This window comes from Periplaneta americana, chromosome 6 (genome assembly GCF_040183065.1).
Source record: "Periplaneta americana isolate PAMFEO1 chromosome 6, P.americana_PAMFEO1_priV1, whole genome shotgun sequence".
Lineage (NCBI taxonomy): Eukaryota > Metazoa > Arthropoda > Insecta > Blattodea > Blattidae > Periplaneta > Periplaneta americana.
Window position 1 is genome coordinate 178184214 of NC_091122.1, and position 27698 is coordinate 178211911.

The 27698-nt window shown below is 35.3% G+C and overlaps 1 protein-coding gene and 1 non-coding gene across 3 annotated transcripts in view; both read left to right on the forward strand.

The window, feature by feature from the left end:
• LOC138702079 (G-protein coupled receptor GRL101-like) overlaps positions 1-27698 on the forward strand; it is a 929248-nt gene that overhangs the window by 618612 nt on the left and 282938 nt on the right. The gene's annotated exons all lie outside the window — the stretch shown is intronic.
• Positions 5826-5898, forward strand: TRNAT-CGU (transfer RNA threonine (anticodon CGU)). The gene has a single exon. It is a non-coding gene; the product is annotated as a tRNA-Thr (tRNA).

The following is a 27698-nucleotide window of genomic DNA, read 5'->3' on the forward strand; positions in this document are numbered from 1 at the left end:
CGTGAATCACCCTACTTACTTACTTACTTACTTACTTACTTACTTACTTACTGGCTTCTAAGGAACCCGGAGGTTCATTGCCGCCCTCACATAAGCCTGCCATTGGTCCCTATCCTGAGCAAGATCAATCCAGTCTCTACCATCATATCCTACCTCCCTCAAATCCATTTTAATATTATCTTCCCATCTACGTCTCGGCCTCCCCAAAGATCTTTTTCCCACCGGTCTCCCAACTAACACTCTATACACATTTCTGGATTCGCCCATACGTGCTACATGTCCTGCCCATCTCAAACGTCTGGATTTTATGTTCCTAATTATGTCAGGTGAAGAATACAATGCGTGCAGCTCTGCGTTGTGTAACTTTCTCCATTCTCCTGTAACTTCATCCCGCTTAGCCCCAAATATTTTCCTAAGCACCTTATTCTCAAACACCCTTAACCTATGTTCCTCTCTCAAAGTGAGAGTCCAAGTTTCACAACCATACAGAACAACCGGTAATATAACTGTTTTATAAATTCTAACTTTCAGATTTTTTGACAGCAGACTAGATGACAAAAGCTTCTCAACCGAATAATAACAGGCATTTCCCATATTTATTCTGCGTTTAATTTCCTCCCGAGTGTCATTTATATTTTTTACTGCTGCTCAAAGATATTTGAATTTTTCTATCTCTTCGAAGGATAAATCTCCAATTTTTATAAAATATAATACATATTACAGAAATTTGTCTTATAGTTGCGAGTTGTTACAACTGTTGCCGCTTCTGGCTTCCTATTAGCCATCTTCTCCTATCATTCCATCCTTCTTCTTGAAGACCTCTTGCAGCCATGGAATCTAAGACATCTTCTTTCCAAGTCTTCATTGGTCTTCCCCTCTTTTTATGTTGTACAGGAGACCACTGACATACTTTCTTTGGCCGTCTATTTGTATTCGTTCGCTCAATGTGGCCATATCAGAGGAGCCGTTTAGTTTCTATGGTTTCCAAGATTCTTTTATCTACTACATTATTTTTTCTCATCGTCACATCTTTAACATGAGTGTTTCTGGGGGTGACTAGCACTTCTCCACCAAAAGTCCGTCTCCAAAGCAAGCAGTCTCTTCTTATCCAGTTGATTAAGCTACCAAGTTTCAGCCCCATAACTACAAATACTTTCCACTATTGTCTTATAAATAGACTTCGTGGAATTGCCACGAGAATCGAAAGGTTTACTGCGCACGCAGTATAGACTGTATGAGAAGGGGGCGTGCAAATGATGAAGCATGCCTCTAATGTAAACACTGAACAGTATACTGCGGTTACAATAAAACCTGTATCCTGCATTCAAGAAATATAATAAATGATCTTTGAAGTGGAAAATGTCTAAACATGTAAATACACAATTATTTTGTAGTGAGATATATTAACTCTTAAAATTTAATGTAATATACTCACATCATCCTTGAATATGTGCATTGCAGTGAAGAATTACGTACATTTTGAGAGACTGCAAAGTAACCTCCTCCGATGGTCACTTAAACAGTTTTTATTTTGGGAAAATGTACGTTCAACGTCACACGATGTAATACGTGCATTTTGAAGAACGGAAATCAGTACTTTTTAGTACACCAACTTCAGATGTCTTATCCTGACCTGATGGTACATCATTTATAATACGAAGTTGTGAATAGCCAGAACTTTTAGCAATAATGTTTCTCACCTTACATTTCACTTTTTCTGAAATTAGTGAATTGTTATTTTGGATAACGGTTTGTGATACTTTATCCACTATCCCTATTAAGATCTTATGAGAGTTGTAGCTTAGACGATTCTAGCAAGATGATGCTTTTGGACACGATTTTAAAATTAGAATCAATGAACAGAATATCTTGCAATAGCTGTTCAGAAGGCAATGATTTTATAGCTGCAACAGCGGAACTGTCTGTGCTATCCAATGCATCAATTACCTCCATTATTTTGCTTTAATGTTCTGCATAATAATTAACAGCATCCAACCACGTTCTCCAACGGGTCAAGACTGGCTGCGGGGGTAAGGGTATTCCAGGGGCAATTATTTGGAACAGCAACATTCTCATTGTAGTATGTTTGAATGAATTTTTGTCTGCACTGAACAAATGTTAAGCTGTGACTATTGCAACCACAGTAATGCAAAAGCAAGTGCTTACATAGGTATACATTAGCTGTAGCTGCTCTATCTATTTGGACTGGTCACAACTCTTACATGAACTGCTTATACTACGAGACCGGGTGGTCGCTCACCTCCTTCATACTACCGTACATCGGCAACCTGATTGCATGCTGCGTGTAGCAATTCAAATCATAATAAAAATTATAAATAGTTGTTTTTTTTTTTCTTTATCATTTCAGAGTACCGAATTTAGCTGTCTAATAGCTCTCCTTGCTTGGACAATAATTTTATTATTAATGCCATCTCTACTTTTACTTGTATGTGACAGAGTTACCCCAAAATATTTAAATATTTTATAGATAATATGTTGTTTTAACATAAGAAAATAATGTCTTGCGTTGCTTTCTTCTCCTTTTAATTCTTAGCCTACTTTTAGGAATGACAGAAATATTTCTCTGATATTAATCATTTAATTTCTCCTTCCAATCATTTGTAGAATTATCTGTACACCCCTATCCCACATGTATTGTATAATGGTGACCAGTCGTTGAGATTAATTGTAACGACTCAAACTGGAGCTCATATTCCCACCGCGGAATTCCTCTCCGCTGGATATAATGACTGTTTTGATGAAATCCAGTGTCGCGGAAAATCTCATTTGCCTCACCGTTGAGCTGAAATCAGCGTAAAATGGAAGCAGTTGATTGTCTGAAAACTAGCAGCAGTTTTTGGCAAAACAATACTTGTTGCTTTTGCAAAGAATCCAACAACGATTTCAGTGTATTTTCATTATTTTTTTTAATGTGTTTATTTTTATGCTTTCTGCAATGTTGCTCACAGTTCCAGAGAACACCGTAGTTTGATCTAGTTAGTCGGTTGATTCAGCAAAGCTGTTCGATTCTTTTGTATCCTAACCGTTCGGAATGGAACATTTTACATCATAAAATGTAAATGCTGAAGTAAATGGAGCAACATTGACAAATACAGCAAACTAGCTGAAAGCATTCGGCGTTGCCCGGGTTTTATTTTTTGCTTCTATTTTTAATTAAACTGGTTGTTAGAGTCTTCGGAAATCCCACAACCTGAACTATAGACAAAAAATCTTTACATACAAAATTAACAAAACAGATCTCTCACTGTGATGCATCGATCTACCCCGTCAACATCCAGTTATGCCATGCCACCGATTATTTTACCTGGGCCCTCCCCGTCCAAACTCGCAGGCAGTAGTACACAGCAGCGGGCCTCACTTGCCTCTACGCCAAATAGACCCAGACAGTGGGACAAATGTTATCCTGCTATAGAGACTAAAATCTAAGTAATTTTTTCCATGAAACGAAACCGTCCTTTTAAAAAGACGGTAGAGAAATCTGGGTTAACTGTGTATAGCTACTAGCATATTAATTCTACCACTTCTCAGATGCAATTCTGTTCTAATTATAATGTGCAAGAATTATTCATTGTTCCCTCAATTTTACATTAAATATTTGGCAATATACATTTTTTGTTTTTTGAATGTATCTACCGCCATTTGGTTATTATAATCACATCTTGTACAATGATTCTTTCAGAATATTGGTCACACAAAAATTTGTTAAAATTTGCGCAGACATGTTATATCTTATTTCTCCTATGACATCCTACAATCTGACAGGTTTTCCTACCTGGACACTGCTGGAATATACAATCTTGCGAGATATAATTAAGAGACGTTTTTGTTTACATTCTCCTCTCGCAAGTCTTGCGGTGTGGATCATTGGAGTTACACTCACCCCCACTCGCACTCGGATCAAATTTTTGCACCTTTAAAGAACAAAACTAAAATTATTTTAATCATTCACTATCATAATACACTGCTCTCTTAAATTGACTGAGCATATTGGGAATTAAAGTATTGGCTTTCCCTAAACACGCTATGAAATCTACATAAATTAATTTTTGGTCCTTTAGAATATGTCTGTTATGGTAACAATGGTTATTAGAGGAAAAAAATTCGCTCCGGCGCCGAGGATCGAACCCGAGTCCTTGGTTCTACGTACCAAGCGCTCTAACCACTGAGCTACGCCGAAGTTTCGTCTACAGCACCGGATCGAATCCCTCTCCTCCAGTATTTTTCCCTTTGTGGCCTGACTCCAAGTTCGACATAGGATGTTGACATAATATATTATGTCAACTGCCATTATACAAGGAGCGCACTCAATTGAGTGACTTGGTGACCGGGATTCCACAGTAATATGCACTGTTTGGCGAATAATATACGTAAATAAATTGGGTTTATATGAATATAGGATATCGGTAGTGTGTGTATGAGAATAGGTTGGCTAGATTGGAGAATGGGGTGATGTCATGTGATCGACGTATGTGAGAAGGTTAGTGGGTTAGTTGAGGTGATATCTCAGTGACATAAGGTCGACGTTTGTGAGAAGGTTAGTGGGTTAGTTGAGGTGATATCTCAGTGACATAAGGTCGACGTTTGTGAGAAGGTTAGTGGGTTAGTTGAGGTGATATCTCAGTGACATAAGGTCGACGTATGTGAGAAGGTTAGTGGGTTAGTTGAGGTGATATCTCAGTGACATAAGGTCGACGTATGTGAGAAGGTTAGTGGGTTAGTTGAGGTGATATCTCAGTGACATGAGGTCGACGTATGTGAGATGGTTAGTGGGTTAGTTGAGGTGATATCTCAGTGACATAAGGTCGACGTATGTGAGAAGGTTAGTGGGTTAGTTGAGGTGATATCTCAGTGACATGAGGTCGACGTATGTGAGAAGGTTAGTGGGTTAGTTGAGGTGATATCTCAGTGACATAAGGTCGACGTATGTGAGAAGGTTAGTGGGTTAGTTGAGGTGATATCTCAGTGACATGAGGTCGACGTATGTGAGAAGGTTAGTGGGTTAGTTGAGGTGATATCTCAGTGACATAAGGTCGACGTTTGTGAGAAGGTTAGTGGGTTAGTTGAGGTGATATCTCAGTGACATGAGGTCGACGTATGTGAGAAGGTTAGTGGGTTAGTTGAGGTGATATCTCAGTGACATGAGGTTGACGTTTGTGAGAAGGTTAGTGGGTTAGTTGAGGTGATATCTCAGTGACATGAGGTCGACGTATGTGAGAAGGTTAGTGGGTTAGTTGAGGTGATATCTCAGTGACATAAGGTCGACGTATGTGAGAAGGTTAGTGGGTTAGTTGAGGTGATATCTCAGTGACATGAGGTCGACGTATGTGAGAAGGTTAGTGGGTTAGTTGAGGTGATATCTCAGTGACATAAGGTCGACGTTTGTGAGAAGGTTAGTGGGTTAGTTGAGGTGATATCTCAGTGAGTTTTATTTACTCGTCGTCTTGGTTTACGTCGGCCATGTTGTGACGTCAGAATCGTTTGTCAAACTTGACGAAAATTAAGTGATATTCTATAATAAAAGAATCCCAATAAATTTTTGGTCCTACAGAATATATCTATTTTTTTTTTCCTGTAATAACCATTGTTATCATAACAGATATATTCTGTAAGACCAAAAATTAATCTTTACGTAGATTCTTCGCCCATCAGTGCATATACTGTGGAATCCCGGCCACCAAGTCACTCAGTAGAGTGCGCTCCTTGTATGATGGTAGTTGACTTAATATGTGTCGAACATGGAGTAAGACCAGAACAGAGTAAGAACAGTGAAAGAGAGGGATTCGATCCGGTGCTGTGAATTGAACTTCGGCGTAGCTCAGTGGTTAGAGCGCTTGGTACGTAAAACCAAGTACCCGGGTTCGACCCCCGGCGTCGGAGCGAATTTTTCTCCTCTAATAACCAACGCTATGAAATGTTTTATATAAAACAACTTTTATCTCGAAATGGAAGCAAAAACGAGCAAAAGTATATTAAACTTTTTTTGTTTGAAATATCTCAAAGAATAACCACCAGATATTAATGACTATTGTTACGGTTCACTGTATAGAAGTGATACAAATCAATACGAAACAAAGCGTTCACTTTCAGTCAGTATCGGGAATCTAACCGGGATCCTCTGGACTTATAACTGCAAACTTCAGCCTCAGTGAGGATCACACTTGTTACAGACAGTCGCTGCATGCATGTCTGTCGCAATACTTTTTCAGTATTGGAGAAACGTAAAGAATGCAGATTGCCAATTCCTCAAATACACTGAATTTTTATTTTCCAATAAAGTAATGTTATTGCATTCCGTGATAGGATTTTATACGATAGCTAAAGCTTTCCATGTTGGCTGAAAAAATGTACCAAATGCTCGAAATAAAGAGAGTATAACATTTCTGGTATTACGTAATACGTATCTAATAGGCCTAACCAAAAGTATTCCTGCATGCAGAATAATTGTCAGCTACACCAGCATTCTAGTAGGAACTATTGCATTGTCTAGCAGTGATCACATATTTTATATCCGTCTATAATTAATTTAGAAATCTTCTCACTATTCGTGAGCTGCCAAAGGGACAAAGAGTACTTAACCATATAAATGTTTACAACTTCAGTGAACCATTAATTTTGTTTTGACAATGAAACTCCTACAAGTGCATAGCTGCAAGTACATTTTGTGTTTGTTGGAAATATAGCTACCTAGTTTTAGAGAGGCAAGTGTTACAAAAAAGTAAAGAATGCTAATGAACTTGGTTTCATTTCGAATATAGGTGATGCTTCAGGAGAGCAATTGAGCCTCTCAATGCAGCTAAAGTTACAATCGGAATAATAGATGTAGGTATTCCAAGCCTCTTAAACACATCTTTCATGAAGACAGTAGCGGTACCTCTTGCTCCAACCAGAAGTCCGATTACTTCAAGCTCTTCTAGCTGGTACTTTTGGAGGTAATATGGAATGGTAGGATTGTAGATATTCTTTTTTTCCTTATCCACTTCTGCTGGCTGTTCCTCATTTGTTTCGAAACGCACAGTGGGATCAATTAGGTATCCAGATCTTGTAGATTCCTTGAAAGCTATTATATCTATGCGCCGTGTACTGCCAGTGACGGAGAGACCATATACTTCTTCAAAGGTGTTGTAATCGGCATCTTTAAGGGAAGTGGCTATAATTGATCGTACTTGGTGGTGTCTAGCGTTTCGCAGAGCTTCGCCGTGCGGATAGGATCCCAGGACGTGTGCAAGAGTTTCAACCTCGTTGTGACAATGCTTACAACGGTTGTCCTGAGATCTTCCCGGCACAGCACGTACTGCAGCAACATTTCCAACCATTTTAATGCCATCGCGCCATTCGCTGTTGGAGAGTCCTTCGTGTTTACAAATCCATTTGTTGGCACCAGGATATTGTTTAAATAAAACTACGCCTTTCCCTTTCTGTTTACTGACATTCGTCTAGTTTCCTCAGAATTAATTAATGTTGTTGAAAATGAAGGATAAGAGATGTTAGAATGTTGGCGGAGATACGGTGGTGCGGCACCTCAAGAAAATGTGTCTCTCGTGTAATTTCCCAATAATAATCACAACTTCTCATCTTCATGCTGTGTCCGAACGGAATAAATTTCGACTCTCTATTACCAGTGATACTATTAATGTTAGTGCTATTGCTACTAGTGCTAGTGTTACAGCAATTAATATTAGTGAGATAGGTTTGGAAGTAAATCCCTAAAAGACGAAGTATATGATTATGTCTCGCGACCAGAATGTTGTAGCCTACGAATTGGAAATTTATCCCTTGAAGAGGTGGAAAAATTAAAAAATCTTGGAGCAGCAGGAAGAAATATAAATTACACTCGAGAGTAAATTAAACGCGGGACAAAATAATATGAGCAATGCCTGTTATTATTCGGTTGAAAGATTTTGTCATCCAGTCTGCTCTCAAAAAAACTAAATGTTAGATTAGAACAATACGAAATATATAAACATACAATAACATACCCACAACATATACTTAACACACAATTACAGTTCAATACCCACACATTATTCGACGACATGATACGTCATAACACACAAACAACCAGCCCTCACCATAAGAGCAACACACCCCCACCCCTACAACTGACGAATGCACATCACAGAATTCAAGATCACCAGTAGTTTAGGAGACACTGATGAAGACGTGACATCACGTCGAAACGGACCGTCTGTCGAAGGTGTACACCTTTTTTTAAAATTTTAATACTTTTTAACGTGTGACTTACTTACTTACTTACTTACTGGCTTTTAAGGAACCCGGAGGTTCATTGCCACCCTCACATAAGCTCGCCATTGGTCCCTATCCTGAGCAAGATTAATCCAGTCTCTACCATCATATCCCATCTCCCTCAAATCCATTTTAATATTATCCTCCCATCTACGTCTCGGCCTTTTAACGTGTGACTAAGTAATTTTATGTTTTTAACAAACAGAATGTTAACGTGAACTTTAATCAATAAAAGTTAGAATTTATAAAACGGTTATATTACCGGTTGTTCTGTATGGTTGTGAAACTTGGACTCTCACTTTGAGAGAGGAACAGAGGTTAAGTGTGTTTGAGAATAAGGTGCTTAGGAAAATATTTGGGGCTGAGAGGGATGAAGTTACAGGAGAATGGAGAAAGTTACACAACGCAGAACTGCACGCATTGTATTCTTCACCTGATATAATTACGAATATTAAATCCAAACGTTTGAGATGTGCAGGGCATGTAGCACGTATGGGCGACTCTAGAAATGCATATAGAGTGTTAGTTGGGAGACATGATGGAAAAATATCTTTGGGGAGGCCGAGGCGTATATGGGAGGATAATATTAAAATGGATTTGAGGGAGATGGGATATGATGGTAGAGACTGGATTAATCTTGCTCAGGATGGACCGATGGCGGGCTTACGTGAGAGCGACAATGAACCTCCGGGTTTTCTAAAATCCATAAGTAAGGAAAGTTAAAATCTGAAATAAATCTCTAAAAGAAGTTAACTTTATTGCAACAAGGCATTGATGAAATTTAGTAGTGTCGAGTAACATGTAAAGTAGGACTTTGGACTGCTTCCCCCTTCTGTGTAACTTTCCTATAATAGTGTTACAAATATTCTGCGGAATGCAAACTTGCTGGACCACGTCGTCATCTTGTTTGAAAGTTACTCTGAGAGACTTGACTACGGAAAGAAGCGCTGACAACTACTGTAACTGAGTTGGGAAGCCATGACGAAGGCAATACGTAGAGGGCAGTGATCCAAAACTTTGGAACCCTTTGGCAGCAGAATTCGCTCAAAATATTGTAATTCAGACCCTTCGTGTCTAGAACTAGGAAAGGAGAGAGAGACAGAGAGAATGGTTGCTTATGCATCCACATACGTCACTAGAATCGCACAGCCCTAACATACTAACAAATTAACAGAAATAGAATTTGTTTAGTTATACTCTGAGAGTTAAAAATAAGATCGAACAAGTATCTAAAGGCGAGAAGTGTGCTAGAGATGCAAGAAATGCCAAATGGAAACAATTACAGAACTTTGCAGAGAAAATAAAGATCAGTTCTGTAGCATTAAATTCAAATTCATAGGTATATCAGTTGGTGATTGATTTGTGGAGTGGAAACATTCCTGGAGGATTGCAAAACTGTTTTTTGAATACATATTTATGAATTTAAAAGTCTTTTGGTATACCAGTCTGCTTATCTCATTGTTGACCGCGAATAGGCTATGTAACTTCATGTAATAATATGTCGATCATGTAGATCGGTATCTTGTCCGGACGTTGAATGATTTTATTTTTCAGAAGTTGCCGAAACTGTTTCTGGAGCAATTATAGACTAACAGTTCCTTTATTATCCAGTATGCAGTGAGACAGTTCATGTGCCATTAGACTGTTAATTGCATCTAAAATAATGTAGTCTATTTTTAATAAGAGTATTTTATGAATTTTATTTACTCATAGATTCTAGTGTTCCCGTCCCAGTCGGGAAATAGTCATAATCAGGGCCGCCCAAAAGGGGGGGGGGAAGGGGGCAAGTGCATATAGGCCCGTGAGCAATAAGGGCCCGTCAGATTAAGTAAGTCTGTTTATTATCACGAATAATTATTCGTAGATACACACCAAAATTTTGTAAGAACATTTGAGGTGTATAGTTCCAAAAGTCGACATCTGCCATTTTTATGAAAAATGAGTTACGATCATTTTTTATATTTTTGGGTTGAAATACATTGGAAAAACACTATTTCATCCTCCAAAACTCGATATTTCTAACATAAATCAAGCTTTAAAATATGGAGTTTTTTCCAAAACCCGACTTATTTTGTTAAGGTATTGTTCCAAAACTCGACATAAGCAGTTTATTCCAAAGTCCGACATTTACACTTCCATTGTGTGAACTATGAAGGCCAGTAACGTTCCAGAAGTCGACATCTTTGCTCAAGACAAAGAAAGTGTGTGATTTCTTTATGTCACTAGTGTTTTCTTTTAGAATATCATAATTCTTGAGTGCACAGAACTTACTGGGAAAATCGACAATGGAACTTTAGCTGAATAAGGACATGCTTCATTATATTGGTACTTCAGAGCTGTGCAGCTTTTTACAACGTGTTGACGTGTTGTGTGAGCTTCTTATAGAGGTAAAATTTTCATAGAATCTCGCATACAAACTTCGCCTTCGGAGCCTGGGCGTGGTGATACAAAGAATTAGACAAAACACAGGAAAGGGATAGGAAGTTAAGTTTTATGCTAACTGTAATGTTTGTCTTTACAGTGATTGTGCGATGCTTGCCTGAATTTGATAATTTTTTGTATTGATTATTGGTAGCTACTCTCTCAGAACTCAAAACTTTACCCATAAACCAATGAAGTTTCCTAACTCAGCGTGATATCAACAACTTTTACAAAGTGTTTTACAGCGTCCCTAATAAGTTGGTTCAAGATGAATTCATACTGAATACACAACAGCTGATTATCCTAAAACATATTTTGTTAACAGAACAGTGAGACGTCAGGGGATGGGAGCAGGTCGTGTTCTACCAGTTTACCGACAAACTTTCTTAAAAATCTTGCAAGTGTCAAAGAATTGGGTGGGACTTCTATTTAAGTGGCATTTAAAAATTGGACTTCCTCCAATAAAAAAAGAAGAGACGAGGATACATGTCGCAAGAAATGTGAAATAAAGTGATATGCTATGAAAGACTTCATCGAACAATTAGGTAAAATGAGTCACTCCATTTCCTCCATACCAACGGATAGAATGATTTATGGAATTGAAAAGGAGGCAAAGAAGATGAACATTATGAAATACGAAGATTACTGCAATATCTTCAACAACAATGACACCATAAACGAGTTAAGTATAGACTTTCCAGTTTATGACTGGAAAACAAATATACGAACTGTTTTGAAGCCACCAAATGGCTGGCATTTCAAACTAAAATTCTGTAAAAGAATCAAGATAAAGGAATAAAAAATGGAGTTGCGATAAGGAGTGAACAAAACTATAGAAGCATTGTAAATTTGTACAAAGGATTTTGAAAAAGGGGAAAACGTGCTCTGGATGTAAAAATCACACTTGCACAAAAACACATGCATAATGTATAAGGAAGAACTAAGTAATGTTAACAAATTACTTAAAGAAATGTTTAAGATAACTGGAGAGACATGGAAACTTTGGAATATTGCAAGAATATCACAGACCGTATTTATAACGAGGATGAGTGTAAAAAAGATTGACTATCTGTGAACCACAGGAAGAAGAGAATTTCAGGATTTAAAATGTACACTTGATGAAGGTTAAATATAATATTCTGATGATATATATATATAAATAAATGACAATTGTTTATTATATTCCATGGATTCAATAAAATTAATAGCTTTTTAGTATAAAATGTGGATTATTTATGGGAACTAATGTTATTAGAATTTCCAAAATCCGACATAAATTTTATTGTTAGTTCCAAAATCCGACATATATTTTATTGTTAGTTCCAAAATCCGACATATATTTTATTGTTAGTTCCAAAATCCGACATATGCAATAGTTAGTTCCAAAACACCACATGTCCAAATTTAATAATCTAATAACTCTTACAAAAATACATACATTTAGTTCAAACATGTAATTTTATCCTCAGCTTTACTATACACCACATGTCCAAATTTAATAATCTAATAACTCTTACAAAAATACATACATTTAGTTCAAACATGTAATTTTATCCTCAGCTTTACTATTAAAGACCATTATAAAAATTTCCTGCACATCTCAACACTGGAAATACTACAGATAGCTTTTTGGCTTTTTCTCTAAACCACTTAGAAAGCAAATGTCGGGTTTTGGAACTATACACCTCATTTGTTACGTAAATATGACATATTAATTCAACAGTAGTAGAATAAATACAAATTACCACTTCATAAATGTAAATATTTGACTTTTATATAATAGAATATGTGTTTCTCGCATTAACGTTCACCGACACGACACTTCAGGGCCCCGGCATTTGCCTGAACTATGTTTCCGTCGCTTGTACCGAACACGTTCAATTATTTATTGGCTTTTCCTTTTTAACCTACGCAATATGCTAGTGGACTCTCCCAAACTGAAGTCGCAGGATCACGTTTCCTTTTTAGTACATTATATGTTTCGTGTCGAAACTTTCGTCTTTTCGTTGTCGTTTGTCTAGTAAATTCTGTTCATTAGTGTTACCGGTTATAGTTTAACTGCACAATGGACAAGTACAGGCATAAGTCGGGAGCTGAGAAGCACAAGGAGAGACAGAAAAAATTGGAAGATATTAATATGGGTGCTAGACTGCGTGAAAAATATTATGAAGATATTAACAAAGAGATCAGTGATGAGCCGAAATATTTAAATTAATTCCTGCTTCTAATTTAGGGTCAACCCCACTGAAACCTATGAATCTCCTAAATAGTCTGAGGAAATTAAAACTGGACAGTTTATTTCCAAATATTTGTATAGCTATTAGAATATCCTATACAATTCCTGTGACAGTTGCTGATCCTTCAACAAAATGAATAAATAAAGAATGTATTCGGATAAACAATGTGTCAAGAACGACTGAGTAACCTTGGCTTCCTTTGTCTGGAGAGCGATCTTGCCAGGTCTTTATATTTTGATGATATAATTGATGATTTTGCATCAATGAAGTCAAGGAGAGATGTTTGTTGATGTTGGACTGCAAGTTAGAAATTACAGGTGTTTATGAATATAATATATTGTGCTAATGTGAAGTCTTGCTAAAAGTTTTCAATGCAATAAAAGTGTATATTTTTAAATTCGTATCTGTGTATGAGGTTATCTCTTATTTATCTTGCAAATAATTATTATGGTTGGAATAACTGGTAACTTGTAATTGTCACTTTTTTTCAATGGGGGTCCGAGTACAGTATTGCATAGGGGCCCATAAATTCTGTCTGCGTTCCTGGTCATAATAATAAAATCCCCCGAGGATCTGAGCTTAAAAGATAAATTCTCTCGCTTCGTAGTACATCAGTAATTTATCACTACTCGGATCCCGTTGTGGAGTAAACTACGATAATTCCTTTTTTTTTTCGTTAACTCTATTGCATCTATTAGTGCTTTATGGTTGTGCCCACTGATTGAGTTACTTGTCAGTAGTGTGACGCTGAAACGTGTGTTCAGGTTACGGCCCAGCAACAGTCCTGATAGGCTATATTGTATTTTATATTTTTGAAGATTGGCTAATTAATATTAACCCGGCACACTCACAATCACTCTCGCATTCATACAAGTTTCCAGACTCCAGACACACAAGCAATTTTTCTTCTTCAAGAAAAATTAACCAAGAATCGAACCCGGGACCTCCTTTGTGCAAGTCTCAAACACTACCGACTGAGCCAACTCGCTCTATCAGTTCTAACACTTGCCTCCATGCAAAATATTATATCTAAAAATTGTGGTGCTGTGTGGCACAGTATCACGAGAGTTTCTTGTTTGAAGTATACGATAGCAGCATATTTTTGTAGTGATGTAACTATTTTCATCACAAAATTGTTGAATGCATTTCAAGCCTAGTTCTACAACAGTTTTCTACTATAAAACATCTCCTCCAGCTAATACTGCCAATAGATATTTTTTCTTGTGCCCAGCTCTACTTTAAAGTTATGTTCGTATCCCCCACCAGCTGCAGTGATCGGGCGTTTTATCTTCTAAAGACAAATAGCGGAGACACGAGAACATAAAAGCAGCGTACAGCAAGCGTCAGAAGTTAGGAAACTGAATTCTTCAATAATGGAGTGGATAGCAAATTAGCTGAAGCGAAGACTGGAGTATTAGTATTAGTATTTAGTATTAGTATTTATTTATTTAACCTGGTAGAGATAAGGCCGTCAGGCCTTCTCTGCCCCTCTACCAGGAGATTCCAACTACAATATCAACAATAAAATTACAATTAGTATTAAATTTACAATTACAATTACAAATAATATTACAGTTAGTATTAAATTTACAATTACAATAAAATCAAAGTACGAAAAGATTACCTGAATAATTAAAGCTAGATAATTTATCATAGAGAAACAATGAATATTTTATATTTACTGAATTACAAATTAAATCTAGAATAACAAAATTGTATAGTGATGAAATTACTGAATATTGAAATATTTTGTCATAGATTAAAGAAACTATTTACAAGTAATCAATTACTGACCAAGTGCCTAGTAAGTTTTCGTTTGAATTCAATTTTATTTCGACAGTCCCTGATGCTAGCAGGTAGCGAATTCCAGAGTCTTGGCAGGGCTATTGTGAAAGAAGATGAGTATGAGAAGGTGCGATGGGATGGTAGTATTGTGTGGTAGGGGACGTAATGATTTCGGAAGTGGAGTTAAGATCAGCAGTTCTGTTTAATTTGAACAGCTGCGACTAGGTACAGGAGTAGTATATTACGGAACAACTTTGGAAAGTGCTTTTTGTAAAATCGAGGAAACGTTTGAAAAAAGAGCAGAGAGAGTTTTTCAGTTTTCGAGATTTTGTAATGCACTTCCCAAACGTGTATTGTACAGTATTTTTTTTAATTCTTAATATACAGTACGTACGTTACACTATGAACAGCTGACTGATGTTAGCAGTCTGGCCAACGTACAAACTTCACCATCAACTTCAATGAGTAAGGAGTGAAGGAGTAAATATGATTCATGTACTTACTGGCTTTTAAGGAACCCGGAGGTTCATTGTCGCCCTCACATAAGCCCGCCATTGGTCCCTATCCTGTGCAAGATTAATCCATTCTCTATCATCATATCCCACCTCCCTCAAATCCATTTTAATATTATCTTCCCATCTACGTCTCGGCCTCCCTAAAGGTTTTTTTCCCTCCAGCCTTCCAACTAACACACTATATGCATTTCTGGATTCGCCCATACGTGCTACATGCCCTGCCCATCTCAAACGTCTGGATTTAATGTTCCTAATTATGTCAGGTGAAGAATAGAATGCGTGCATTTCTGTGTTGTGTAACTTTCTCCATTCTCCTGTAACTTCATCCATCTTAGCCCCAAATATTTTCCTAAGCATCTTATTCTCAAACACCCTTAACCTATGTTCCTCTCTCAAAGTGAGAGTCCAAGTTTCACAACCATAAAGAACAACCGGTAATATAACTGTTTTATAAATTCTAACTTTCAGATTTTTTGACAGCAGGCTGGATGATAAAAGCTTCTCAGCCGAATAATAACAGGCATTTCCCATATTTATTCTGTGTTTAATCTCCTCCCGAGTATCATTTATATTTGTTACTGTTGCTCCAAGATATTTGAACTTCTCCACCTCTTCAAAAGATAAATTTCCAATTTTTATATTTCCATTTTGTACAATATTCTCGTCACGAGACATAATCATATACTTTGTCTTTTCGGGATTTACTTCCAAACCTATCTCTTTACTTGCTTCCAGTAAAATATGATTCATTACTTGTAATATTTTGGGTTTAATTTGTATATTTTTTATTTATTTTTGTTAAGTGAAGCTTTATTGTTTAATATACAGTACATAGCCTACGTTACACTATTAAAAGCTGACTGATATTAGCAGTCTGGCCAACGTACAAACTTCACCATCAACTTCAAAGTGAAGGAGTAAAAATGATTCATGCACTTGTAATATTTCGTGTTTAATTGGTATAATTTTTATTTCTTTTTGTTAAGTGAAGTTTGAATTGTTTAATATACAGTACGTACGTTACACTACGAACAGCTGATTGATGTTAGCAGTCTGGCCAACGTGCAAATTCCACCATCAACTTCAGTATGAAGGAGTAAAAATGATTCAGATACTTGTAACATTTCGTGTTCAATAAAATTGGAATAATTTTTATTTGTATTTGTTAAGTGAAGTTTGAATTGTTTAAATAAAGTTCAGTAAATTTCAAATGCAGTGATTTGTTTCGTATGATGTATATTAATTATCACTGCTCTTTGCGTATGCATTTTACATGCATTGTAGCATACGTAGAAGGCAGTGGTTTTCATTACAACACTAGAGAAGTTATTTGTAATACTTATCTAGGTTTAACAACTCTGAATTCAGTAAAATCAACTTTAAGTAGTGGCTGTCGTTTGCTGTAACGACAGGAGAGAACACAATAGTAATATGCGTTACAAGAGCGGTATGTTGACGTTTTCATGGTCGAGGAAAAGATTGAAAAAGCGAAACGTAGTTGAGCTTTTTTAATTTCCGAGAACATGAAAACAAACATACCGCTCGTGTATCGTACATTATTTTGTGCGAAGATCGTTTATTACATACCTGAAAGACGAATTTCTAATTAGTTGCAATGAAATCTCCATCTTGGTTTCTGTTTAATGACGCCAACTTCGGAACACCAAAATATCTTTCTTCAACATTGTTGCTGTAAAATGTTTTCTTTGTTTACTATACTCCAGCAGGCCGTGATATACGTCTGTCTTTTTTTCCCCCAGTCTATAAATGCGAACTTAAAACAAACGGTAAGGTTATGTAACGATTTATTTTTCATTTTAATATTTTAACAATATTATTTATATAACATATTGCAGTAATAACATCGGCATCTGGAATCTCGTTGATTTTTTCACGGCTTCCTTAATGTTACTTGTATCAGGAATCCAATACGTTTCGTGGAGTAGTAGACTTTACTTAATTTTTGCAAATATTTAAAAACAATAATTAACATTGCAATTTAGGTGAAATTGCAGTGGTAAGTTTCCAATTTATAATTATTACTTTGTTAAACGTCTCTAAAAGTAATATGTTAAAAGCCTAGAGCAGTAAAATGAATGTCGGGCTTAAGCGGTAAGAAGAGGGAAATTGTTATGTGTGTTACGTTGGGAATACTGAATGTGGTATTTCACACTTACCGCGTATTGGTTCTGTGCGGAAAACAAGCAAATACGCACGATCTCGCACAATAGACTTATTATACGTCGAAATGTTCATTCAAACAACTGAATCTAGTTCATATGCATTCAATTTTCACACGGACATACAATAATAAGATACTGCGTGTCCATGGGAACAGAGAAGGTGACAGACTGTATTTCTCATTATAGATCTCCGTAATATTTTTTTTTGTACAAATTGCATTAACCTTTAAACGTTGCTTAACAAAATTATATGAAATGTGTTTGAACTATGTACTTCTTAAAATACTTGCATTATCAGCATTAACCCAATGTCCATGCCGCAGCCCATTCTGTGTGTTATCTCTGAGCAGCAGCCCCTATACACGTATTTTGTATCGGAGTAAGTCTTATGTGTTCACGAGAAAATCTCATTACATACAAGTTTCTTACAAACAAGTTTCTTTAAGATTCTCAGAATTCAAAGCCGTTTTTGCCGGTATTGAGAGTGAAAAGCGCTAGATAAGAAATTAGTTTTGAAGCAAGTGAACTGACTTTAAAAAAAGTAAAGTTGCAAAGGTTTTACAACCGTGCATGTATGACGTAACGAATAAAATTAAAACCTTTATGTATCTATACAGTTTAATTTCACAACAATTGTTCTTTCTCCGAATTTGATACAACTTTTATTTCAATTTTCATTCATATCACCCACAGTGCTTTGATTGATTGAAAGAAAATAGAAATGACAAATCTCGGGTGAAAACCGAAATAATATTTATTTTCTTTGAAAGGTATATACATAAATATACTCGTAGAACTAAAAATATGAATTCTCTGCGTTTGTCTGAACCAAAATGCAAAATCAATGCAGCTTTTTGTCATAGCATGAGTCAAGATTCCAGATTATTAAACAAATTTTATTCCAATAATATTTTAACCACGAATCTTCTCCAAATTAATGAAAAAAATAAATAAAACATTTGTATTGGATTTATAGTTTGGCTTTAAACATTTTGGGTACTATTCATAGACATTTCGCAGCACGCGCTACGAGCGTACTAAGCTAGCCCCGGCTATCCACTGGTTACTAGTACAGAATTCAAATCATATCCTATCGCTAACACTGGTTTATAAATACGAAAAACGCTGATCGTCTACCGGAAGCCCGCGTTAAAAATGTCTATGAATACAGCCCATAAACACTATTTAATCTGTATTCATTCTCAATTATAATTCCATTTTTGTCTGTATTGGAATCCCCTCCTGAGCACGAGTCTTACTCATTCAGGAGTGGGTTAGTTTGTCTTTCATTGTATTTATTAACTTGTATTCATTTCAAACGTACTAGCAATAAAAATAAATAAATAAGTTTATTATTGTATTATATACCATTTTACATATGTTAATATAATAATAATAATAATAATAATAATAATAATAATAATAATAATAATAATAATAGGGTAAACTAGGGTCTGTTGGACACTCTGTATTTTAACGTGTTACCTCGCTACTTGTGGGCACCACATTCTGCTAGAAGTCAATGACGGAAGTAGCCCTACTCGTGGCTACTTCCGTCATTGACTTCTAGTTGAATCTGGTGCCCACAAGTGGCGTGGTAACACGTTAAATTACGGAGTGTCCAACATGCCCGACTGTCCAACAGACCCTAGTTTACCCTAATAATAATAATAATAATAATAATAATAATAATAATAATAATAATAATAATAGCCTATAAAATGTTTATCAACAGTAATGTCACTAGAGGTTTTGATTTTATGGATAAATCAAAACTCTACTGGGATTTAATTGACTATTACACGATTAGAAGAAAGTATATAAAGATTAGAAGAAATAAAGTACTCCAATACAATAAAATATTAATTGACTTACTGAAATTCTATTTCACTAATGTTAGCTTCACCAAAACTTTTGAACGGAGCCGCCATTTTCAATTGACTGTCTATGCTGTAAACAAATGATGATCATAAAGCATGTTTTATAGTAGCGTAAAGAATTTGCAGTTTAAAATGTTGGCAAACAAAGAAACAAATGTAGGCAGGTGATAAAAACAGGAGAAAGTATACAAAGATTAGAATAAATAAAGTATTCTCATGCAATAAAATAGATATTAATTGACTTACTAAAATTCTATTTCACTAATGTTACCTTCACCAAAATGTTCGAACGGAGCCGCCATTTTCAATCGTCTTTCTATGCGGGGAAACAAATTACGATCGCAAAGCATGTTTTATAGTATCGTAAAGAATTTGCAGTTTTAAATGTTGGCAAACAAAGAAACAAATGCTAGGGTAGTGATAAAACAAACAAATGCTAGGGAAGCGATGAAATTAAACAAATGCTAGGGAAAAGATAAAATTGTGCCATAAGCAGCCATGATTGGTTGAAAGACGTCCTTTCGTACCGTTTTATTGGTCAAAAGTAGTATGACGCAGTAAAAGTGTAATAGTCACTGTAAACTATAGGCCTGGTTGGAAATAACTAGATAGAAATGTATGTAAATCTAATTTATGATGCAAAATCAGATTGAGAACAAAAGTTATCCTTTTAAAAATATTCACATATACATAGATTAAATTACAGTGCATTTTCATGAATTCTGATACAAATTTCCTTTCAGATAGCTTGGAACAATTTCTATTACAACATATCAGTTCTTAAGATAATTTTATATGAAGGATAATGTGTCCTATGGATGTTATGTAATATAGAAATCTGGAGAAATAAATTATATCGAGTATATATCGATATGATAAGACGAAAATATAGTAAAAAATATTTAGATATCCCATGGAATTCCACAAATGTGTCGGCAAAATAAAATCGATAATTTAAAATAGGCCAAATAATTTTACAATAGCGATGAAACAATACCGATAATTTAAAATAGGTCTAATAATTTTGCAGTAGCGATAAAACAAAGCCGATCGTTTAAAATAGATCAAATGATTTTTCAGTAGCGATAAAACAAAACCGATAATTTAAAATGGGTCTAATCATTTTGCAGTAACTATAAATCAAAATCGATAATTTAAAATAGGTCTAATTATTTTGCAGTAGTGATAAAACATAACCGATTATTTAAATTGTGTCTAATAATTTTGCAGTAGCGATAAAACAAAACCGATCGTTTAAAATATATCTAATGATTTTTCAGTAATGACAAAACATAACCGATAATTTAAAATAGGTGTAATGATTTTTCAGTACCGATAATTTAAAATTGGTTTAGTGATTTTGCAGTACCGATAAAACATAACCGATAATTTAAATTAGATCTAATGATTTTTCAGTATCGATAAAACAAAACCGATAATTTAAAATAGGTCTAATGATTTTTCAGTAGCGATAAAACAAAACCGATAATTTAAAATGGGTCTAATGATTTTGCAGTAACTATAATTCAAAACCGATAATTTAAAATAGGCCCAATGAGTTTTCGGTGGTAGTTGTTGGTGATTGGTTAAAATTCAACTCGTCCTTACATTCTATTGGTGAAGAAGTACATGAGCGAAGCAATTCATGTAATGTCGATGTCTGCCGTTAAGGGAGTAGTGATATAGTTTCGTATTTGTTCAGTTTTTTCAGAAATATTTTTGTCTTCTTACTTCCAACGCAGAATGTTTATTAAGTAGGCACCTATTTGGAAAAAAAAAATGTCCGTTACCATTTCTGTAATACTGAAGTTGCATCTTGCTCCTTAGCGGGATCGCCCGATACAACCCGCATCATATCATTATTAGAAAAATAAATTAAGTTTGAAGATCGACGTAGGTATACTTATTATATGCAAGATATTACTAGTGGCTTGAACAGAGAATGCTACATTTATTTTCTTGCACTGGTTACGACTTCCATTAAAAACTCAGTCTATGTTATCAAGCGGTGATCTACGTTTATTTGAAATCACACAATCACCAACTACTTATACTTTCCCCGCAATTATATGGATTCTGCAAATCTCGTTCCATCTTTCTCTTTTAATTTACTTGCTGCATGTTTATTATTCTTCCTCTAATCCGTAGATTACTTCATTCGTCTTCGTTACCGGGAAGCTGTACAATATTATTACAGCTTAAATTACAAATGAATTTCGTTTTGAATGACGAGGAAAACAATGGTGCATCGCTTAAAAGAATTGAAGCTTTGACTTCTTTCTTTTCAGATAATTCGCGATAATTAAAATTTCAAAGGCTGGCTACATTGGTTTCCAGATGTCATCGAAATGACGCATACTTTTCCCATTTTGCATTCACTTTAGTTCCTCTTATTATCAGTTTGCGATTGGGTGTATTAGTTTGTAGAGGAACTTGCTACGGACTGGAAGGTCACGGGTTCTATCCCGGATGGTGGCGGGACTTCTCTCGTTGCTGAACTTCCTCTGGTTCTACTCAGCCTCTGTAAAATTGACCTACGGGTTTTTCCTGGAGGTAAAAAGTCGGTCGGAACGCGATGCTGACCACAGTGCATCATTCTGTTCCCGAGTATAAGGTAGCATGAATCTCTAAACTATCTCCATGTTGAATAATTTCAAAGGAAAAATTGTTCCGGGGCCGGGTATCGATCCCGGGACCTCTGGTTGAACGTACCAGCGCTCTTGCCAACTGAGCTACCCGGGAACTCCACCCGACACCGTCTCAACTCTTCCCTTTATATTCACACAACTCGCGTGGGCTGACGAAACGCCAGAGACCCGCATCGAGTGCACACAAATTCTGTGTGACTTGGAATTGTGGTTTTCTGTTAACGTACACAGTAACGTATATATTATGCAAATCTAGTCTTTCAGGTAAGGCTCCCTGTAAAGCAGATTTGAATAATTTCAAGGGAAAAATTGTTCCGGGGCCGGGTATCGATCCCGGGACTTCTGGTTGAACGTACCACATTCATTGATTCATTCACTCATTCACATTCATTGATTCATTCACTTACTCTCATTTATAAATTCACTAGTACGTTCAACCAGAGGTCCCGGGATCGATACCCGGCCCCGGAACAATTTTTCCCTTGAAATTATTCAAATCTGCTTTACAGGGAGCTTTACCTGAAAGACTAGATTTGCATATCTCCATGTTGTCATATGTGTCTTCACTGTATCTTTACCTTTACGTCATCAGCTACATTTCTGTATACGCACAGACTCTCAAATTGACACCAAAAATCTCTTCATATGAGAACATAATTATGGGGAAGAAGGAAGATGAATGAATGGACGAATTATTGGATGGATGACTGAAAGGAAGGAATGAATGAATGATAGGAATGAACGGGTGAATGAATGAAAGGATAGATGAATGAATGAATATATATGAATAAAAGGAATTAATGAACGAAAACTATACGTATGTATAAATGAATGAATGAAAGGAATGAATGAAGTTTGAAATGAATTGATTAGAAGTTTGAAGGAATGAATGAATTAAAGAAACGAATGACTGAATGAAGTGTTGGATGAATGAATGAAGTTTGAAATGAATTGATTAGAAGTTTGAAGGAATGAATGAATTAAAGAAACGAATGACTGAATGAAGTGTTGGATGAATGAATGAACAAATGAATGAGAGTGAGTGAATGAACAAATGAATGAATGAGAGTGAATGAATGAATGAGAGAATGAATAAACAAATGAATGAATGAGAGTGAATGAATGAATGAGAGAATGAATAAACAAATTAATGAATGAGAGTGAATGAATGAATGAGAGAATGAATAAACAAATGAATGAATGAGAGTGAATGAATGAATGAGAGAATGAATAAACAAATTAATGAATGAGAGTGAATGAATGAATGAGAGAAAGAATAAACAAATGAATGAATGAGAGTGAATGAATGAATAAGAGAATGAATGAATGAACAAATGAATGAATGAGAGTGAATGAATGAATGAACAAATGAATGAATGAGAGTGAATGAATGAATAAACAAATGAATGAATGAGAGTGAATGAATGCATGAGAGAATGAATAAACGAATGAATGCGAGTGAATGAATGAATGAGAGAATGAATAAACAAATTAATGAATGAGAGTGAATGAATGAATGAGAGAATGAATAAACAAATGAATGAATGAGAGAATGAATAAACAAATGAATGAATGAACAAATGAATGAATGAGAGAATGAATAAACAAATGAATGAATGAACAAATGAATGAATGAGAGTGAATGAATGAGAGAATGAATGAATGAATGAGAGTGAATGAGTAAGAGTGAATGAATGAGAGTGAATTTATAATGAATGAATGAAAAATGTACGCATGTATAAATGAATGAATGAAAGGAATGAATGAAGGTTGAAATGAATTGATTAGAAGTTTGAAGGAATGAATGAATTAAAGAAACGAATGACTGAATGAAAGGATGGATAAATGAATGAGAGTGAGTGAATGAACAAATGAATGAATGAATGAACAAATGAATGAATGAGAGTAAATGAATGAATGAGAGAATGAATGAACAAATGAATGAATGAGAGTGAATTTATAAATGAGAGTAAGTGAATGAATCAATGAATGTGAATGAGTGAATGAATCAGTGAATGAATCAATGAATGTAAATGAGTGAATGAATCAATGAATGTGACTCAGTGAATGAATCAATGAATGTGAGTGAATGAATGAGTGAATGAATCAATGAATGAATGAATGGAACGGGTTGTTGAATTAATAAAAAAGACAAAACTGAGCTGGTTGGCTCAGACAGTAACGGTTTGTGACTCATATTCGGAAACTCTCGGGTTCAAACCTCGTAACCGGACAATCTGACTGGGATTTTTCATGATTTCCCTCAGCCACAAAATCAAATGCCGGATTGGAAATTTACATGCCGTGATTAATTACTGCCTCAGTCACCAATATCATAAACATTAATCAAAATCTGAGATCGGTTACATGAACACAGGCCATCTACAACACACAACAGAAACAAATGAACAATAGTAAAACTGGCCTACTGGTATACCCAAAGATCCTAACACGCGATGTGACCACAGGTGTTAAAGCGTATATAAATAAATTTAACAAAATAAAAGACAAGAGCAATATACTCTTATAATATAAGTAGAAAAATAAACAATGCTAATCTTACAGACTTCATTTATAAACTATAATGTTTAAGTAGATGGGGTTTACATGTAGCTATGTATGTTTTCACAAAGTTACTTGAAATAACTATAAGCCCTACTTATTTTGTAACTGAATAATTTGTAATACTATTCCTTTTACAAAACTGTGCAGACGTCGTTTTGATTTACGAACACACACAAAAAAGAAGTGTTCATGGAAAGGAGTCTTAATTCAATCCTGCTAGTAGGCTACCTGAAGTACACTGAACCCCCTTTGCGGAGGATAATGGATACGAAACTCGGCCCAGAGGCTGTTGGACTTAAAATATTCACAACCAAGATCATAAATAATTCTGCTTACCGTATAACCTAATTAATTCCCCTTAAACATAGATGTCTGGCTACATACAGAGTTTCTTATTTCATTTAGGCCTATCTATCTCTTCAGTTTATTCAAGAAACAATACATAAAAAACAGCTTCAGTAGTCTTCGAGTTTATCAACATTATATCGAGTTTTTGATTTCAAGTAAAGATTTTATAAGTTTTTATAAAAACATTATATTTCATGCACATGGTTCCCGTATAAAATGATTCTCAGTTATTGAATACGGACAAAATCTGTTTAATAGTTCAATAAGGATTCTCTATACACATGTACATACAGAAAGAAGCATGCCGAAAGTTTTTCGCTGTCAATAGCGCGGGAAAGGTATATTTCTTCAATGGTACAGAAACATGGACATTACGACGAAGTGAAGAGAAGCGAATAGAAGCATTGGAAATGTGGATATGTCCATCATCTCATCTCATCTCATCTCATCTCATCTCATCTCATCTCATCTCATCTCATCTCATCTCATCTCATCTCATCTCATCTCATCTCGGGTGTAACGTAGACCAGCCTCATATAGCGCACCCTGAGCAATGACTCTGTCGGTAAATTCTGTAGTGCTCGGGAAAAGTGGCACAAGTCAAAAATTTTAATTTTATAGGAGAAGGAAGAAAACTGTCTTCACACCGGTTTATGTCGATTTGATTTTCTTCTGTATTAATTATTGTAATGGGAGAAATACTTATGTCTCTTTTTCCAACCAAGCAGATGTTCCGTAAGTTGTCAATCTATACTAATAATAAATCTGTAGCCGAAATTTTTCTGGTAATTTTCAATTTTCCAAAAATAATTGGTCCTAACATATATAATTAACCACCCTGAAACCGAAAATCGCTTTTTTGAAATTTTTGTTTGTATGTCTGTCTGTCTGTCTGCCTGTCTGTCTGTCTGTTTGTTACCCTTTCACGCGATAATGGCTGAACAGATTTCGATGAAAATTGGAATATAAATTAAGTTCGTTGTAACTTAGATTTTAGGCTATATGGCATTCAAAATACGTTATTTAAAAGGGGGGTTATAAGGGGGCCTGAATTAAATAAATCGAAATATCTCGCTTATTATTGATTTTTGTGAAATATGTTGCATAACAAAGGTTTCTTTAAAAACGATTTCTGATAAGTTTTATTCTCTGAAATATTTTGATAGGACTGATATTTAATGAGATAAATGAGTTTTAAAATTAAAATAACTGCCATCTAAGGCGGTGTATTGAAATAAAAAACAAATGACTTCGTCTATAAGGGGCCTTGGACACAACAATCGAAAGCTATGAAACATAGCCTACAGACAATGTTTCTGTGTTTGTATGAAGCTAAATTAACCGATTTGTATAATTAATTATTATTTCATCATTGGAAATTGTAGTTTCTCTGTATGGACATAATGCTATAATGTTATTACAGTAACTTGTGAGTGAATTGAGGACAGGTAAGATTAAAATAGCTTCTTATGCACAGAAAACTTGATAGGTTATTCTGTATATTCATTTCCTGTATTTCTTATAATAATGTTTATGAACATATTCATTTTTATCTCAGAGAATTAACGAACAACGAGAGTGTATTGATTTAGTATGCAGTAATAGTACGTTAGCTTAGCAATCCATTATTTTATAATTCAAATTTTAACTATGCTCAATTGAATCGTGTTAAAATACATAAAATACATATGCAATAAATGCAATGCAAAAAATTGGGTAATGAGCCAAGAAGATTATGTTGCGCTGTTGTAAAAGTTGTTCCTCCTGAGATTCAAGAGCTCCCACAACAAATTAAAAACTTTCTAATTCGAGTACATCCGTTATCAACACACTTTTTCATAATATAATATAATATAAACATAATAATAAATCTGTAGCCAAAATTTTTCTGTTAATTTTCGCTTTTCCAAAAATAATTGGTAATAACAATTAAGAAACATGTTAAAGGAAATTTCATTGCACCAAATGAGTGGTCTCTGGACCAAAATGATCGCATTTTAATATTTTAAATACAATTTAAATTAAGTAACATATTAAACGATTTATCCTTCTATTGAACACGAATGTTCCCTGCATCAAATGTCATATTTTAATTATGTAATTACTTCATATTTATTTCTAACGGGTGCAGCGGAGCGCACGGGTACGGCTAGTAAATTAATAAAAAAATGTTTGTGGAAACTGACTTATGCCACTTTTTCCAAGCACTGCAGAATTGTTCTACACAACTGGCTTCATATGGGTGAATGGCGAACAGTCAAGTACCCGCCATTAGTAAAAAAAAATCTCCTGTATCACTTTTGCCTACACATTCCACATAGTTTTCACAGTATATTCCTTATACAGGGTTATTCAAAAAGAAAGAACAGATTTCAAATATTTATTTTAAACAAATTATAAACAGTAAAAACACTTGCTGCACACCATTGGATAGAGAAAGGTTTAAAGTTTTATAGTCCATGAGGTTGCAAGCACTCAACATGCGCATCATGTGTTGCGCGACGAACATCAAAAAGGTGGTCCATTTCTTGCCACACAAGAATCAACTGGTCCCTAGTTATGGAATTCACAGCTTCAACAATTCGATATCGTAGCAGGGAGGTGTGGTACAAACATCCTGTCTTTTATGTACCCCACAGATAAAAATGACAGGGGGTAAAGTCGGGGGACCTGGGGGGCCACACAGATGAACACGATTTTCTCTACCTCTTCCAATTCAACGCCTCGGAATGGTGTTGTTCGGATAATGCTCCACTAAAAAAAAAGTTCATACACTTTCTTTACAGAAACGGCGCAAAAAACATTCTCCTTAGGTGAGTTCTTGCATGTTCGACGACTACGTAAGAATTTT